Source organism: Syngnathus scovelli, chromosome 10 (assembly GCF_024217435.2).
Source record: "Syngnathus scovelli strain Florida chromosome 10, RoL_Ssco_1.2, whole genome shotgun sequence".
Lineage (NCBI taxonomy): Eukaryota > Metazoa > Chordata > Actinopteri > Syngnathiformes > Syngnathidae > Syngnathus > Syngnathus scovelli.
Genome location: NC_090856.1, coordinates 16,666,050 through 16,682,178, shown reverse-complemented (window position 1 = coordinate 16,682,178; position 16,129 = coordinate 16,666,050).

Sequence of the window (16,129 nt, the reverse complement as noted above, 5' to 3'; positions counted from 1 at the left end):
GGTTCTTGCTCCACGAGGAGGGGTTCTGGGAGACCAGGCAGCGAAGACTTGTCTCCAACTGCTGGTTGATGCGTTCCGTCTGCCCGTTTGCCTCCGGATGATAGCCTGACGTGAGACTCACGGTTGCCCCTATGAGCCTGCAAAACTCCCTCCAAAACCTGGATATGAATTGGGGCCCCCTATCGGAAACAATGTCTTTCGGGAACCCATGAACCCGGAATATGTGGTCCATCATCACTGTGGCCGTTCGTTTAGCGGACGGGAGCTTGGGCAAGGCGATAAAGTGAGCCATCTTTGAGAATCTGTCTACCACCGTGAGTATGGTGGTTCGCCCATGCGAGGCCGGAAGCCCGGTGACGAAGTCCATGGATATCTCTGCCCACGGACGCGAAGGAATGGGTAGGGGATGCAGCAACCCCATACGGGCGCCGTGGGAGTTCTTATTCCGGGCGCAGACGGGACAGGCTACAACGTATTCTTTGACGTCTGCCCTCATGGAGGGCCACCAGAATCGCTGCTGGATGACAAACAGGGTTCTGCGCATGCCCGGATGACAGGAGAGTCTGGAGGTGTGAGCCCAATGGACGACTTGGGATCGTAATTGATCGGGGACAAAAAGTCTGTTCTCCGGGCAACCACTAGTGGGTGGCTTGTTACCAATGGCCCGCTGTACCCGGCCTTCGATTGGCCAGGTCACTGCTCTCACCAGGCAATGAGGAGGCAGAATGGATTCGGGCTTCTTAATTTCTGGATCTGAGTTGTAGACACGGGAGAGGGCGTCAGGCTTGGTGTTTTTGGTTCCCGGTCTGTAAGACAGAGAAAAGTTAAAACGATTGAAAAATAGTGACCAGCGGGCTTGGCGGGAATTCAATCTCTTAGCTGACTTTATGTATTCTAAATTCTTATGGTCTGTCCAGACCAAAAAAGGCTGCTGTGCTCCCTCCAACCAATGTCTCCATTCTTCCAATGCCAGTTTTACTGCCAACAGTTCGCGATCTCCCACATCGTAATTCTGTTCGGCGGGCGTCAGCCGTCGAGACAGGAACGCGCACGGATGGAGCTTGTTGTCGCTCTTACTCCTACTCCTCGATTGGAGGCGTCCACCTCCACCACAAACTGTCGTGACGGGTCGGGAAGCGTGAGGATGGGAGCGGTGCTGAAGCGGTTCTTCAGCTCCTGGAAGGCCGCCTCCGCCTCCGCCGACCAGCGGAAGGGAACCTTAGGAGACGTGAGCGCGTGCAAGGGAGCCGCCGTGGCACTGAAGCCCTTGATGAACCGCCGATAAAAATTGGCAAAGCCCAGGAATTGCTGCACCTTTCTGCGTGAGTCAGGGGTAGGCCATTCCGTTACCGCGCTAACTTTCGCCGGGTCCATCTCAACTTTGCCCGGGGCTACGATGAAACCGAGAAAAGATACGGTGTTCTTGTGGAATTCACTTTTCTCGGCCTTTACGTACAGTTGGTGTGCAAGGAGTCGTCGCAGCACCGTCTCGACGTGAAACCTATGGGTCTTCAGATCCGGGGAATAAATCAAAATATCATCCAAATATACGTACACAAAACGGTCCAAACAGTCTCTCAAAACATCATTTATCATGGCCTGAAACACAGCGGGAGCATTGGTGAGGCCAAATGGCATGACTAGGTATTCAAAGTGTCCTCGATGGGTGTTGAACCCTGTCTTCCATTCGTCCCCTTCCCGGATGCGCACTAGATGGTATGCGTTGCGCAGATCTAACTTTGTGAACACCCGGGCTTGCTGTAATTGGTCGAACACGGTCGACATCAGTGGGAGCGGATACCGGTTCTTGATTGTGATCTGATTGAGGGGACTATAGTCAATACAGGGACGTAGGGTGCCGTCCTTCTTGCCCACGAAAAAGAACCCCGCCCCCGCAGGCGACGATGATGGTCGAATCAGTCCTGCTTGCAGGGAGGAGTCTATATATTCGTTCAAGGCTTGCTTTTCAGGTCCCGAAAGAGAATAAAGCCTCCCCTTGGGTATAGTTGAACCCGGCAGGAGTTCAATGGCGCAATCATACGGACGGTGGGGAGGTAGGGAGGTAGCCTTGGCCTTGCTGAATACCTCGGCCCATTGGTGGTAACACGCAGGGACCCCGGTTAAGTCTGGGGTTTGCGCGTCTAGAGCAGGAGGCACAGCGCGCGGGTTAGACTTGATACAGGAATCATGACAGTCGGGCCCCCATCCCGTTATTTCCCCTGATCCCCAGTCTATAGCGGGGTTGTGGCGTTGAAGCCATGGATACCCGAGAATGAGAGGGTTCATTGGAGAGGTCACGACATGTAGCCGTATATTCTCCTGGTGGGGCCCAATCGACAGCGAAACAGGTTCTGTTATGTGAGTTACCTCAAAAAGTGCCTGTCCATTGAGTGCCTTAGCTTTCACGGGAGTGTTCAGCAGGTCAGTCTTTACCCCCCCATCGGCGAGCAAATGCCCAGTCTATCAAGCTTTCATCCGCTCCTGAGTCTATTAGCACTTCAAGTTCTATTTCTTTTCCCAGCTGTGTAATCCTGCCCTTGGGGAGCACTCGCCCCGGGGACAGAGCCGCAGAGAAGGCGCTTACCTTCAGGGTCCTCCTCACCGGACAAGAGAGAAGGAGGTGTCCGAGCTCACCGCAGTAGTAGCATCTTCCTTCCCGGCGTCGCCGTAACTTCTCCTCCTCTGTTAACTTAGCTCTGCTCAACTGCATCGGTTCTGGCTCCTGGCGCTGCCGATCCCCGTCCGGCCTGGAGTGGTTAGCGTCTAGGACGGAAGGACCGGCTACTGGGACGAAGGCGGGGGTGTTCCTGCTTCGGTGCTTCCTCCACTCTTGCAGCCGGTTGTCGGTGCGGATAGCCAGAGTGATGAGGGCGTCGAGGTCGGTGGGAAGATCTAGGGGGATTAGCTGATCCTGTATGGATCCAGAGAGGCCCCGGAGGAAGATGTCATACAGTGCCGTCGCGTTCCAACCGCACTCCGCGGCCAGCGTGCGGAAACGGATGGCGTAGTCTCCGACGGTCTCTTGTCCCTGGACTATCTGACAGAGTTGGCGAGCCTTTTCTCGGTCAGCGGAGATTGGGTCGAACACCGTTCGCAGAGCCTCGATAAAAGCGGGACGAGAGCGACAGGAGATGGAATCCCTGGCCCATTCCGCGGTGGCCCACGTGCGGGCCCTTCCCGTCAGGTATGATACCATGTAGGCCACCTTGGAGCGCTCGGTGGGGAAATCTGCTGGGGACCTCTCAAAGTGCATCTCGCATTCAGTAATAAAGGCCCGGCTAAGGCCGGGTTCACCGGAGTAGCGCTCTGGAGGAGCCAGTCTGGCACCGCCGGTCATGGGAGCTATTGCAAGGGGAGTAACTGGGGAAGCAGCGGGTGTACTGGAGGTCGCTGCTGGTCCCGCGTTTAAGAGCGAGAGCACGTCCTGCATTTGCTGACCCAGCTTTGCTACTTGGGTGGCGACCGCTCCTCTGAAGTCTTCTTGACTCTTAGCGAGTCCTCGGATTTCTTCACCCAAGTCGCCCACTTGCCTCTGGTGCTGGGCGAGCTGTGAGGCATGGGAGCGCACTGCGGCGCACAGGTGCTCCGACTCTGCCGAGTCCATGTCTGGCCAGTGTGTACCGTCAGGCTGGGAACAAGGCGGAGGACTCGGATGCAGAGTCGTTTCTTTCTCTGATTTATTCCAGCACACACACTGATCAAAAGTACAACTCAAAACGCCTCTTGCGAGGGAAAACACGTGGCAAAAAGTACAAACAAAAGCGTCGCACTGGGGCGAGACAAAAAGGCTATGGGGATCACGGCACTAACAAAAAGCGTCGCTCGGTGGCGAGACAAAAAGGCTATGGGGATCAAGGCACTAACAAAAAGCGTCGCTCTGTGGCGAGACAAAAAGGAGGAGTCTTACTGAGAGCTCGGACGTCAAAGAATCGCTGGTGGTCGGGACGAGGCAAGACACACTGGCACAAGACAAGGGGAAGACACGGACTAAATACACACAAAAGGGCGGGGACACAGGTGCTGACAATTAGTGTCAACTACTCAGGTGCACACAATCGGGATCAGGGAAGACAAGACAACCAAACACCGAGGAAGGAAACACGAACTGAAACGGAAGGGATAACAAAATAAAACAGGAAGTAAAGTTACGACACCGACGAGACAGAAAACCGGAAAAATAAACGCGACCGCATGACAACCACTACACCATGGAAACTACACTACATGTATAGCCTTTTGAAGAGCTTGGCAAAATTTCAACAAAAGTGCGAATGGTTTTCACCCAGTCTCAAATCAGGTACCCTTTAGTGAAACTACCGTAATTTCCGGTGTATAAGCTGCGACTTTTTTCCAAAATGTTGAACCCTGCGGCTTATAGTCAGGTGCGGCCTATATAAAAAAAAATTCGTGATTTTTGTGACGACTTGATCACTTTTACTCTTAACACTATTATATATAGTAAAAGCTACAAAACAAACTGACAGATGACTCGTTTTCAAATCAGATTAGTAAAAACTGGTCAAATTTTTAAAAAAAAAGATATTATTAAAAGTGAAGACAATTTGCAATTCTAGTAATGACACACGAATTTGATGCACAATTTGTCTTCGTGGGCCACATAGAATGATGTGGCGGGCCGTACCTGCCCCCCGGGCCTTGAGTTTGACACCTGTGCTCTAAACCCTTTCTCTTACTCTGCCATGTGACTCAGAGATTACACAAAGCAGTGGCGCTGTTTGGACCATCTGCATTGTATTAAAACCCAATCAATCAGCATTTAAATTCAATTATGCTCACCAAAAACAAGTTGTAATGAATGTGAACTTTTAATGCATTTTATTCAGAAGGTTACTTTGAACCCTGAGGCTTAAATGGCGGCGCGGCGTACTTATGGATTGTTACGGCCTCCGGCCTCCAGGGGGCGCTCTCGCAGGAAGCAAGAGCGAGACGGGCGAAGAAGAGATAATGCGCCGAAGAAGACGTGCTGGTTTGTGTTCACAACATTTCGCGCATCACGCAGAACGCGATCAAGACGGACATTACTGAAAGGAAGCTTTTATACACAAACCGTCATTATGGGGGAAAAAAGAAATGCATATGATGCCGCTTTTAAGCTAAAGGCAGTCGATGTTGATGACATTGTGTTGCGGCACCCTTTTCTTTATTTCGTGGTCCCGTCTACTCGTGTCGCTCGCAAGTTTAATGTAATTTAGCGCTTCGTGCATGAATAAGATGAGCATGAACAGACCCTCATCATGGAAAATGCCAGAAGAAATGGATAAAAACGACGATGAAAGAGATATTGAGAAAGTGTGTGGCGAAGGATATCTAACGCTATTCCAATCGGAAATTGAGGAGGAAGACTTCGACGGTTTCAGTGCACAGGAGGAAGATGAAGACGATGAAGCTCTTTTTTTTACTTTTACTTTAACCAGCCCTGTTAGTGCTCTGCTACCGTGTTGCTGCTGTGTTACCGCCGCGTCTCAGTGACTTTTACCGGTATGTTTTATTTAATCAAACCCTATTAGTGCTGTGTTACTTCCGTGTTGCTGCGGTATTACTGCTGCGTCACAGGCAGTGTTTGGAAAGAAATGTTAAGGTATGTTATTAAAACTTTAAAAAAGCTTTCTGTGTCCAGTATTTCTTTGTTGATAACTCAGGTGCACACTCCCGTGTTGCTGCGATACTACTGCTGCGTCACAGGCAATGTTTAGAAAGACATGTTAAAGCATGTTATTGAAACTTCAAAAAGGATTTCTGTGTACTGTCTTTCTTTGTAAAAAACTCGTGTGCACGTGCGGCTTATGTAAGAAAAAAAATAAATTATCCCCGAATTTTAGCTGGTGCGGCTTATTCACCGGTGTAGCTTATACACCGGAAATTACGGTATTCAATATCGGCTTGGCAAATCGGGCTTCATCTCCCCGACGCGGAGTTTATTTCTTTGTATGAAAAAATAGTTTTTGCTGGCACACTTTTGAAAAGCAAATCAAAAAGTTCACAAGTGCCTGCTTTTTTCTTCACTCACTTTTGTTGAACTTTTGCCGGGCTTCTCAAAATGCTTTAGACGTCACAGCAGTTTCCATAGCGTAGTAGTCATCGTGTTCTTCTCAGCTGGAAACACCCCCTCTTTGAGACTGAGTGGAAACAACATTTTCTAAATATATTTGTCAGTGCTGTCTGCTTTGCAAAGTGTGCCAGGGACACTTCGGCAAGCAGGAGCCAGAAGGTCTCTGAGTCAGCAACAGCCAGGTGTGCGACACTCCGCTACAATGGTCACCTGACCACATGTCGGACGAACCAGGCTCTAATCTGTGTTTGCATTTTTTTTTTCCTTCAACTGTCAAGCCAACTCTTTACTTCTTGGCTTGGCTAGCTGATTGCAGACCCACTCCAGAGCTGCCTCCAGTTAATCCAACCAAGAAGACATTCAGTGAGTGCATCTTATCAGAGCCTCATGCAGCGCTTTAGCACAATCCTAGCTGCTACCTGGAGCTTTTGCAAAAATGCATGAAAATGGAAAAATATGGGTTTTTTTTGTTTTTTGTGTTTTTTAAATATGGTTTTTAGATGGTAATCATGACACAAACATTCTTATTCTGTAGAAAATGTATGTAGTTGTGAATATATTAAAAATACTGAATATCAGAATGGCGCAAAATTGCGTCATACCAAGCGACACAGCACAGGCGAGTTGTAAACAAACAGGTGTTTGAGTGACGGGCCATGGATTCTAAAGGCAAAAAGAGAAAGATTGCTGATAAGAACAGAGGGTTTAAGAAAGAATGGACTCAACCATTTGCTTTCATTGCCAATGCTGAAGGATTGCCTGAATATTTGATTTGCAATGAGAAGTTGTCAAATATGACAAAAAGAGCAATTTGGAGTGACATTTTCAGCTAAAGCATGCTAAATTTGCTTCTGATCACCCAGTTGGAACTGAGAGGAAAGGTGCAATTTGAGGAACGAAAAAACTGTTTCAAGAAGAGGATTGCATCTCCAAACTCTACTACTGCTGCAAGTTTTGTTGCAGCCCGGTAGATAATAAAGCGCGGAATGTCATGCGGTCACGTTTATTTTCCGGATTTCTGTCTTGTCGGTGTCGTAACTTCACTTCCTGTTTTATTTTGTCATCCCTTCAGTTTCAGTTCGTGGTCCCTTCCTCTGTTTCTGTTGTCTTGTATTCCCTGATCCCAATTGTGTGCACCTGTGTGGTTGACGCTAATTGTCAGCACCTGTGTCCCAGCCCTTTTGTGTGTATTTAGTCCGTGTCTTCCCCTTGTCTTGTGCCAGTGTGTCTTGCCTCGTCCCGACCACCAGCGATTCCTTGCCGTCCTAAGTCCTAGTAAGATTCCTCTTTTCTGTCTCGCCACAGAGCGACGCTTTTTGTTAGTGCCTTGTTCTCCCTAGCTCTTTTTGTCTTGCCCGAGTGCGACGCCTACACTGCCATCATCCAGTCTGTCCTCTGCACCTCCATCACTGTCTGTGATGGAAATGATATACTTTTTATCATTGGATTCTATGTAACTACTTTTGTGTGCAAGAATCTGGCCTCGTGAAAATGACTTGGGGGCATATGGCCGGCTAATGACTGGAGTCATTAGCCACGCTATACAATAAGCCCCATAGTTAGCTAGACATGTTCAGATCATGAGATTGTCATGGGATGGCTGAAGCAGACAGAGGTCTCATTTAAGTTGAAGTCATGAGTACGACACCGGGATGTATTCCCAGGGCCACTAAAGACTACGTTTTTGTTAAGCTAATAGTCATGAGACGTCCAATACTGCTCCGTCCACGAGAGTATCCCCTTTGTTCTGTGGTAATGAGATATAACTTTGGAATGTATTTCCTGCCTGTGAACCTACCCGATCATGTACACTTGCCCAATTGTTTCTTTCTCAATAAAAAGGTCGGCAAAACTCAGAGCAAAGCGCGAATCTCAGCCACACTTGCTGTGTCCGGGATCCGCCCTTCTGCGCAGGAGAAAACGCTAAGCCAAGAAAGACCTACAGTCTCCGAGATTGATTTCAGATAAATGTTGTCAACCCAACATTTTTGGGGGCTCGTCCGGGATTTCCTGAAAATCTGCTCGCTGATCCGAAGAGTGTTGAAGACGCCGAATCCGTGCACGGCAGAGGTCACAGGACGCCTGAAGGAAAGCCCTGGGGAACAATGTTCATCCACCAGGCCGGCGTCCGGTTCAGCACCTCTCGGCAGCGAGGATTGACGGAAACTTCAAAAGAAATCTCTCGGAGACTCGGTGAGACCTTTTTGTTGGCTGCGTGGTTGGGGTATTTTAATCCCCAGAAAAAGGGTACCTGGGTAAGGACGGCGGAGTCCTTGTTGTGAATTCCAAGTGATAGGAATTCGGTCTACAGATGGAACTTGTAGACGGAAATACACCTCGTTGTGTTAAGAAAATTCCGCGGTGTGAATGTGTGTGAATGGTAGCACGTATCACTCGCTATTGTGCTGCATGTAACATGGTGGGAAGAAATGGCAAATTTCTGTGGAATTCCTCACCAGAAAACTGGTCAAAGCAGGAATTACCACAGAAAGTTGTTATTGCACTAAAGAAACATTCCATCTTTAGAAATCCCTATGATTTAAATGTTGAACTAAATTGATTACAATGGGGGGGCCGTCAAAGTGTTACTGACAATGTATCAGGGGATGAGAAGTATACGTTAAATAAGTTACCAAACTTGAGGCTGCAAGTATGATTGTCAGACAATGAAGCTATAGTGCGTAGGCGCACTGTTAGGCGTGGCTCAAGAAGAGGAGCCTGAGGCAGAAGCTCCTTCTGCTCCTATGCAAAACATGCATCTAATTTAAAAGACCTGAACCCCCCCCCATATGATAGCAAAATATATTATGGTCAGTCAATAAGAACTCCTGTACAAACAAGAAGCATGACCAAGGCTGTTAAATTTCCCCAAAGTATAAATGACGCTGATGTATGCGAATGATACAGTTGTCAAACCTTATTGAAAGGCCAGTAATGTGAGAAAAAATAAATAAAAATAGTAAAACCAAAACATCAAATAGAGGAAGACGTTTGCGCAGCATTGTTTGTTGATGTTGTTTGTGCACTGTGTTTTGTTGTGGGCCTTTGTGTTGTCCTTGTGTTCTCTGTGTGTTTATGTGTCTATGTGTTAAAATTTTGAAATTGGCTAAAATAGTGTGCAAGGAAAGTTACTAGACTGGGGTCTATTCGATTTGCACTGCAAGAAAAAATAAAATAAAAAAGGAGACATTAAAACTGGAAAATGCACTTTTTGGAGAAATTGGGGTAAATACTAAATAAATATGAATATCCATAATAAAAAATGAATAAATACTTAGGAGATGCAACAGAATGATGTTCGAGCAGAATTGAATCAGTTGAAACATGTAGAACTTAGAGGTGAAATATGAATTTTGTAAAATTTTGCAGAAATTTTAATCAATCTTTTATTCGCCAAGTTTGAGCATGCCATACAAAGAAGTAATAAGTTAACGTGAAAATATGAATTTTTTAATTTTGCAATTTCGGGAATGTTTAAAAACTTTCCCAGTGTGATTTAAATGGGCTGAATGATGTGAATTTCAAACTGGGACAATGTAAAGGTGAAATGTAGAATTTGCCTTTAAGAATGAGTGGAAGGAAAATTGCCCTAAATTTGCAAATTTTGTGGAAATGAAAAGCTTATGGAATTAATTGAATGCAAGCATCTCTTGAGTGAATTTTTGGAATATGTCAAAATCGGAATGAGTGGGTTGTTTTACCAAGAACCTTGAGATAGGACAGATTCAAATGAGGACTGTGAATTAAAAATGATGTAGTATGACTGTGTGGACAGCTTGAAGAGAGCTTGAGGAGAGTGAGAACAGTGCATGCGTGCGTGCCTGTGTGTGTGTGCGCGTGTGTGAGATGCAAATGAGCAGGAATGAATGACAAGATTTGACTTAAAAAGAAAAAAAAAGATACAGCTTGACTGGTTGACGTTGTTGGAGACTACTATGTGAAAAGTAGTAGAACAACTTTGAAGAAAGAATGATTTTGAGCATATTTAATGCTAAGAAAAGAAAATAGGGCTTATTTCACAGTGGTTGACTGATTATCATGAATTGAATGGCTCGTTTTAGGCTTTCATCTAAAAGTCAAGTCAAGTTTATTTGTATAGCCCTAAATCACAAACAGTCTCAAAGGGCTCCATATAGAGAAAAATTCAAGTTTTCGTCTACAATGATGATAATTGCTTTTGAAACAAAGGAAGTGTAAGGATGAGATTCCTTTCTCCTCATGCAACATTTAGGCCAGAGAGGAAGTGAAGTCAAGTAACAGAAGTTAGGATGGGTAAAAACCAGAAGCAAACTATCTTGGTTTACTCTCAGCGAAAGGGAGAGCAGGGAACAGGTTATATTAGACACACCACGACCTGTCACGAAGAACAACTGATGTTTTTTTTTGTCATTACTGCAGAGTTTGGGCTCCATGCTATGCTGAAATTGCTAAGCCACTAACAGGAGTGGCTCATGGACAGCCGTTAGCAGTCAAAGATACATTCGCGTGGACACCAAAAGTAGAAGAAGGATTGACAAGGTTGAAAATGATATTAGTTCAAACAACAAAGGGTGTGATAATGGATAAGGTGCTATTGACGATGTCAATAACAAAACTGTTTTGCCAAAATGACTTTTAAGGCAACGCCTGTTGTGTCACTTATGTGACAACAGGGGGGAGATGAGTTATTAGTTACCTATTAGTTACCTTTGGTTTAGATTCTTAAAAAAAAAAAAAAAAAAAAAATTTTAAGCATGCCCTGTTTGTGTGAAACATGATCCACACAGGAACCTAAAAGAAACTCTATATGAAAATTCGAAGATTCGAATAGTGGAGCCTAACAGGAACATGGAAAAAGTGAACAGCTGAGAAATGGCCTTCGATGTACTGGCAGTGAATTATAAATTCAGGACAGTTCAGTAATATCTGTAAAGTGAGCATAACACCATTAATACTGAGGTCAAAATAGAGATGATACTAGGCAAAATTTGGAAACTAGATCAGAAATTGAAGGCTCAAATCAGGAAAGGTGGAAAGGTAATAGAGAGAATGGCATAAAATCAAAGTTAGGAAAACAAAAGATAGATAGTAGCCTGGAAATAGGAGGAGTTTCTGGAAATTACAGTATAATTGAGAGAAATCACAGTTAAGACTTGCAATTTAAGTTTAGGGTAATCTGTCAATTTAAAATGGTTCAAATGAGGTCCATCACAATACATCCGAGCGCTCATGAAGGAAAGGCGCTGTCCTTCTCAGGTAGATTAGATTATTGATAATAGTAGAATTTGAAGTTTGATTAACAGAAGGCACTATGGAATTTATGTCAAATTGGAAGATGATAATTAAGTTTGGTACCCCAGTCTGTTTTTTCAGTATCCATCAGTGACTCTGAAACTCGATCCCGAGACTCCACCGACAGCTGAGAACATCAAGAAAAATGGTGCATGGCTCTAAGGCACCTTTGACCTTTGCAAGAGCAAAGAAGGACTAAATTTGTGCTTTGGGGGGAGCACAACGCTTCTGGAGGAGAACGACATCCTCGGCGGCGGAGTACAAAGAGTGAATGGACTCACAAGATGAGAATGGACTCAGTTGAAAATGGACTCATCCAAGAGTGAGGGATGAGTTGACTCTGAGACTACAACCAAAGATAACAACCTGACAATGAGGTGCGGCGAAAGACACACAAGACCTGAAAGATGCATCAAGACGTTATCAAACTTGGTGGAGCTTGGGTCAGAGTGGATGGAAGCTTGCTTGGGCACTGAGTTTGACACAACTGAGGAGTCTTGCTAAAAGATAAACAAATAAGGAACAAATTGTGTAGTGTTACGAAGAAAGAAGAAGTATCATAGTCAGAGGATAAATTTGGATGAAACAGATAGGCTAAAATTGTAAGAAATAAGAGTAGAATCACATTTAGCCCATCCAGCTTAACAATTAGACATTTAGTCATTAACAGTTCGGAGAAGGAAAAATAGGGCATTAGGATCTACTAGGATGCAGTCAAAAGGTGATTAGATTATTCAATGGAGGTAATTAATAAAGTAGAAGTTAATCACACCTCATAGGGAAATTCTGGTGTCAAAACAAAAAGTTTGATAAGATCAAGGAATAACAGCCATGAAAACTTTTGACAGTTAAGAATAACACTGCATGAGACTCACACCAAGTGACAGTGAACGCGATGACAAATGTGATAGGACTCGGAAAACAAATGCCTTAACATGGCAAAGTGAAAATAATGTAGTGGAGTGGACTGTTGGAGGAAGACTTTTGAGTATCTTTACCCAGGTGCTCGATCAGAACGATGGATTAGGACAAGATTATTTAAGGACCTACTGAGGCTGCTTCTTTCCCCATGCTCACCCATGAACATGCTCAGCAGTACAAATGACTGAATTTTTAGGCATTTAATTGGCAATTTTACAGTAAAGGTCCGGTACGAATGTACGAAATATTCACTTGGGAAGAACATCCAGAAATGAAGGGTTTACCGTTAATATTCGCTGATTGCCTGTTCACTTACACATACTAAATTTGTTTGTTGTTGTATGAGTGATAGATGCAAATGTCATGAGTACGACACCGGGATGTATTCCCAGGGCCACTAAAGACTACGTTTTTGTTAAGCTAATAGTCATGAGACGTCCAATACTGCTCCGTCCACGAGAGTATCCCCTTTGTTCTGTGGTAATGAGATATAACTTTGGAATGTATTTCCTGCCTGTGAACCTACCCGATCATGTACACTTGCCCAATTGTTTCTTTCTCAATAAAAAGGTCGGCAAAACTCAGAGCAAAGCGCGAATCTCAGCCACACTTGCTGTGTCCGGGATCCGCCCTTCTGCGCAGGAGAAAACGCTAAGCCAAGAAAGACCTACAGTCTCCGAGATTGATTTCAGATAAATGTTGTCAACCCAACAGTCTGGTTTGGATCGGCCTACAAACAAGACAAGCACAGACTGCAACGGACAATAAGGACTGCAGAAAAGATAATTGGAATCAACCTCCCATCTATCCGAGACTTGTACCTGTCCAGGACCAGGAAACGTGCAAGTAACATCTCAACAGACCCTTCGCACCCAGGTTGCAGCCTGTTTGAACTACTCCCCTCCGGATGCCGTTATAGAGCTCTGTACACTAAAACCAGCAGACACAGAGACAGCTTCTTCCCCCAGGCTGTCGCTCTGATGAACTCACACCACTCTTAGAGTCTCAGAGTCATTACTGTGCAATAACATCCCGCTTTCCACACCTTTTTGTCTACACTGTTTGTACTATGTGTCCTCTCTGCATCCATTGCAGCCTGGTCATCCTAGAAGAGGGACCCTCCCATCTGTGGTCTCTTCTCAAGGTTTCTCATTTCCCCTAGCTGGAGTTTTGAGTTTTTCCTTGCCCTCTTGGGAGTTTAAGATCAGTTTAGGATCAGGGGATGTTTGAGAATATCTTTCATTTTTCACATGTCCTGAGTGTTGTTGTTAGTCACCTAATTGTTGAACAGAGGCTGTGATTTACCGAAGTCAAATTCCTTGTTTGGCACGCTCAAACATGGCGAATAAAAAACTCTTGAATCTTGAATCTTGAAGAAGAAATTGATACCACTAAAAGGCCAAACACGGGGGGAGGACATCTGCGAGGCTGTGCTGCAGTGTTTAAATGACAGCGATACACACTGGCCATCTGATTTCAGACCCTACAGACGGCACACCAAGTTTGAGAGGGTCGCAAAAGTTTGTGACCTTACGACAGAAAGCATTGGATCGAAATTTGTTTGCATTCCATTGCATAGTGCACCAAGAGGCGCTGTGTGCGTAAACATTCCCACCAGATTGTATGGAGGTAATGAACCTTGTCATCCAAATTGTGAAGAAAACAATCGCAAAAGCATTAAACCACCACCAGTTCCGTGAATTGCTAGATGAAGTTGAGAGCGAATATGCCGATCTCCTGCTGCTCAACAAAGTCTGCTGGGTATCCAGAGGCAACGTCTTGCGTCGCTTTGTTGCTTTGTATTTGTAGCCTACTTAATAATTTTAATAGTAGGCATACAGGTCATGTATTGACAGTCTATATTGCCTTATAAAAAGTTTTTAGATTTTTGCCGCTCTAGACAGGTATGTTTTTTTTTGGGGGGGTGGGTCAACATGGCTTTTTGAACATTTTGGGTTGCCGACCACTGGCCTAACACGTGAACGATCCCCAGTTTGAGACTGGGTGGAAAAAGCTTCTTCTACTATTTCTTGTCATTGTTGGTTCCTATGCAAAGTCCATGACACATTAAAACGATTTTGCGCTGCAATTATGTTGTGGTACCTGATTTGAGACTGGGTGAAAATTGGCTTCTTTCACTAATTCAGATGGAACCATGCTGAGTCTGATACATTCCATTTGGTAGTTCTTAGCCGTGTCTAAATTCAAAGTCAAAAGTCAAAGTCTGCTTTATTGTCAATTTCTTCACATGTCAAGACACACAAAGAGATCGAAATTACGTTCCCACTATTCCACGGTGACAAGACATAGTACACAATATACATACAAGTAAACAATGAATAAATAAGAGTGATGATGTCATGCTGTCATGTGTCGTCCTGGTCACTTCCTGTTTTATTGTGTAATTTTCCTCTCGTTCCAGTCGGTGTGTCCTTCCCCTGTGCGTCCGGTCACGTGACTCCCTGATTCCAAGTGTGTGCACCTGCGCCAATGACCAACTGTCTTCACTTGTGTTCCCCTCCTGTGTCCATATAACCCGCGCCTTTCCCTGTGTCCAGTGCCAGTGCGTCTTGCCTTGCTCAGAACACTAGCGATCACGAAACCCTCGAGTTCCACGTAGAAGCCTTCTTTGAACGACTTTGATCACCTATGTTAACTTGGTTACATAGTTATCTTCGTTATAGTCTTTCCCTCGGTTCGAGGCGCTTTGATTTCCCCTTTTTCTCTCTCGGTTCGAGGCGCCTTAGTTTCCCCCTTTTTTCCCTCATATTGAGGCGCTTTTTGTTACTACTGCCATTGGAGAAAATAAACACATCTTTGGACTTTGGAAACTCTGCATTCGAGTCCTCTCCCTGCTCCGCGCCTGACAGATGAATAAATAATAAATAAGCAAATAATATAATAAATACGAGGAGCAAAATTGGAGCAAGTGTGCATACAGCAGACAGTCAGAATATAGCGCAAAAATACAGGACGCTACGCAGAAGGGGGGAGAGAGTTCAGGATCCTAACGGCCTGAAGTATGAAGCTGTTGGTGAGTCTGGTGGTGCGGGAGCGCAGGCTCCTGTACCTCTTCCCAGAGGGCAGAAGATCAAACAATGAGTGAACGGGGTGACTCACACCACTCACAATCGTGGTTGCCTTGCGGGTGAGATGGGAGGTGTAAATGTCCTTCAGGGAGGGGAATGAAGCACCATTAATCTTACCAGCCGTGTTCACTATGCGCTGCAGGGCCTTCATGTTGTATTCAGTGTAGCTACCACCCGAAACATCACGTGTCACACAAATGCAGCCTGTAAATGATGCGCATGTGACATTGGCCTGTCGAAAATGGCAGAGAACGGGAGACAGCTGTGTTTCAAAGTAGGCCTCATTCGATAGTTGAATCCGAGACCTCTCCTACCCTAAGCGAGAATCATGCCCCTCGACCAACGAGCCCTGTATCAAATTAGCTGACGCCGTTACATTCCGATTGGTAGCGAATATGACATTGACCTGAGGACTGCATTTCGGTGATTAACGAATTTTGATAAATATCATGGCGTGGGTTTTCTCCGGGCACTCCGGTTTCCTCCCACATTCCAAAAACATGCTTGGTAGGCCGATTGAAGACTCCAAATTGTCCCTAGGTGTGAGTGTGAGTGCGATTGGTTGTCTGTCTCTGTGTGCCCTGCGATTGGCTGGCAACCAGTTCAGGGTGTCCCCCGCCTACTGCCCGATGACGGCTGGGATAGGCTCCAGCACGCCCGCGACCCCCGTGGGGACTAAGCGGTTCAGAAAATGGATGGATGGATCATGGCCAGTTTGCGCGTATTCTTTCAGGGTCATAATTGTATGTCTACCGCTGCCTCGTGGCAGCCAGGCCTA